The sequence below is a fragment of the Rhagoletis zephyria genome, unplaced genomic scaffold (assembly GCF_001687245.7).
Source record: "Rhagoletis zephyria isolate East Lansing unplaced genomic scaffold, Rhagoletis_zephyria_1.1 Rzeph_scaffold_00509, whole genome shotgun sequence".
Lineage (NCBI taxonomy): Eukaryota > Metazoa > Arthropoda > Insecta > Diptera > Tephritidae > Rhagoletis > Rhagoletis zephyria.
In genome coordinates this window covers 209467-212737 of record NW_016157593.1, presented here as the reverse complement: position 1 = coordinate 212737, position 3271 = coordinate 209467, and the positions used below count along the sequence as shown (strand labels likewise).

Sequence of the window (3271 nt, the reverse complement as noted above, 5' to 3'; positions counted from 1 at the left end):
GGTCCTAAATCGGCTCGAGTTAGTCTTTCTTTCTGTTCGCAGACTTCAATCAATTCACATCGTAGCACGTGGTGCAATATCTAAATAAAGACAACACATGAGTAGCGTGTAGAACTTCTAATAATTTTCATTTAAATTTATCAATTATCTTTCCCCGGAATTTAAAAGTCATTTTTACTTTCAATAAACGCGGTTAAACCATAAATTGTGAGTCACATATTGAGTCTACGAGACGGAGTTAGACGCTGCTTGGCAGTGGCCAAAAGTATCGTTAGCCCTCCTTGCATAACGATCCCGGTAAGCTTTCCCACCAAACAGTTTAGCGAGAATAGAGAAGCGTTAAACTGACACGTACTATTCTTCTAGCATCTACCGCTGCGGCAGTGCGATCTGCGGGTACTAGACGTCCACGGGACAGCGGTCCTTGCAAAAAGCGGCCAAGTGGTCCCGTTGAAAACCCTTCTGAGTTTCAACGATCAACAAAAAGTTTCTACTAACCGTCATCCCTATTTATACTGGCATATATCACCTTTTGTCACCATCTGCAGTGTTCACGCAACAAGGCTGCCATCTTATACGACTCATTACTCTATTGATCTAATCAGCCATCTCATTTACAACAAAATCACAGCAGTTCTCATATACCGGCATAACAGCAGCATTTTATTATAATATCATCGCATCTAATCTAACAAAGTATCACATATATACTACCGCATCGCATAAAATATATCCCAGAATAGTCTGTCGCAATATTTCTTACTCACCATATCTTCGAGTCATACTTAAAATTATTTACATTTTTCTAAATTCGCTAAAAATTTATTTAACTTCTTAAAATCTATATTACAGGCAGCATCGCAGTTTTTTTATTTTTTTTAGTTTATTTAAACAGTTTTAAAATTTCTGAAATCCCATAATAGTTTCTAAAATCTCCAGCCTTAGAATTTCTTCATAAAACCTACTTTGCATTTTCACGCACGAGCAAGAAGACAGGTGGAGGAAGCGCCCTAAACGTCATAATTAAATAATTAATGGCCACATGCGCCAACAATACTAGTTTTGCGCTCTTCTTATTGCATGCACATCTCAAATCGTTTTATAATTATCATCAGCTTATACAATGCATACAATGCATTAGATGAGAGAATAGCATTCCATTTTTTGCTCTAAGCTTCTGTTCTCTTCAACTATACTGATATAGGCACGGTAACTATTTAGATGCCCATTTTGACCAATCCTTTTCCATAAGTTTTGGGATTGGCTAAGAGTTATATTTTGAACAAAATCACCTATGTATTTTACTAAATTATATATTCTAAAATAGAAAGAGGAAGGAGTAAGAAAGTTGGGAAGGTAGGAGAAAGAAAGCAAGGGGAAAAATACTCACTAACAATTCTTTTCCAAGAATAACAGCGCGAGACAACAGCTATGCGGTGGAGGCCTTCAACGCAGCGTGGGAGACACCAGCGGCGATCAATGTAAGTTGTTGTGACTATTTGCTATTTCTTGTTTTCTATCTCTTATAGTTTCTCACTTGCATTTGCTCAATTTGTTTGTTATAATATTCGCAAACACAACCGGTAAAATTACATATATACCTACCTATTGTTTTTTTTTGCTCACCGGTCAGCTTACTTATGTACATACTCGTACATATGTACAATAGAGAGTAGGTCAATCACCATGCCTATATGCTGATCGCCGTTGAGGTAGGTCGTGGTTTTCACTTTGCTTATACACCCAAAAAGAAATATTAGTAATAATAATCTGAACTAAAACCGAGGTTACAATTGATTACTGTTTGCGTAGGTTAGGGTTCATAAAATTAATTAGGACGATCATATAGAAGTAATTGAATCGAAGTATAGTTGGCCTACTTAAGGCAAGAATGAAATGGTGTTACAATATTTGAAGTCTTAAGCACCAAATATTTTATTCCACAAATAACTAAAATTTGTTATAATCTAAATTGAATTAAGTATTAAGAATAAGAACAAATAATTTAACAACGATAGTTTAGTGGAATAATACGAACAGGTTAGGTCTTAAATAATTGTATATTAGTATGATAGTATTCAATGAGATTATTAGCGCATCTAGTTTGTTTATATTAGATATAAGATGAATATATTAATAAATGTGAATATGATTCTGGAACTGTAAAAGGTTATGTTTGGTCTGATTCTGAAGGATATGTAGGCGGTCCTATGGGGCTTTAATACCAACGACAAAGCCGAGGTAGGGTGGGTACAGAAGCAGCCAGCTAACCCATAATTGTGCTGCTTGGCATTAGTAGGTTGTAGGAAGGAAAGAAGGCTAGGGTCGCTGAGTGTGTGGCATTAGGTATTTTTCAGGTTCAGTATCCCCAGTGTGTGCAAAGATAGTAGTTTCTCGTTAGGACTATTGACTGGAAGGTAGGATTGTTGGTTCTTTGGCTGCGGTATTTGGAACCTACGCAACTGAAGCTCCGGGCACGAATGCCAGTGCACACGACGTATTCCAAGAACCGATCCACAGACAATCCTGCCTATTAAGCCATGTAATATGGTGATGCTTGCAACAGTCAATGGGAACCATAACAGAATTCATCTGAACTTGGAGGAACAATACGGGTCTGGTGGCATGGCTTGCGTGGGAAGGCAAATCGGCACGTCTCCGAATTGTTCTTGTAGCATGTGTGTGTGTGGTGATGTATCTGGTTACGCATGACAAGTGTTCGTAAGTCGGAATCTTCTTCATCAGGCAAGTGGCATGAAATCACTCTATCAATTAAAGCTAGTCCTTCCGATGTTTCAAACGATGGAGGATTTTCTATCCATACGACAAGATGAAGATGAGGGCTTCCACGATTCTGGAATTCGATACGAGACCAGTAATCGATAACCTTGCCACCAAGAAGCGTGTCATTGACTTCATAAAAGCGTTGACACGAAGTGAAAAGTGGCGGCTCAGCCCTACAGGATATAATTCAAGTAAACGTTGCACGACAACAATATTTAATTCATCGGTCTCCCATCAGCAATGAGAAAAGCCTTGCGCATATCAAACCAGTTGAGGTCATTAGAACTCAATGTCATAAACCATGTTGGAGGGCCTAGGCAACGAATGAATGCTACCAATTCGTTGTGCGCCGTACGCCAGTAAGAAGCCGATCCCCTAAGATTTCTGAGATGTAGGTGTAGATCTTCTACGGCGCCTTCTTGTCCGCGAACGGCCCTGCCACAAGCGTTGATTGTGGACTGCACGCGATGGAACTCAAACATCGAGA

General features: G+C 38.9%; 1 long non-coding RNA gene across 1 annotated transcript; it reads left to right on the top strand.

Moving 5' to 3' along the window:
• The first annotated feature begins 547 nt into the window (after nt 1-547).
• LOC108360049 (uncharacterized) lies at nt 548-2033 on the top strand. Its single transcript, XR_001847043.1, has 2 exons — nt 548-696; nt 1409-2033. It is a non-coding gene; the product is annotated as an uncharacterized LOC108360049 (long non-coding RNA).
• The last annotated feature ends 1238 nt before the right edge of the window (nt 2034-3271 follow it).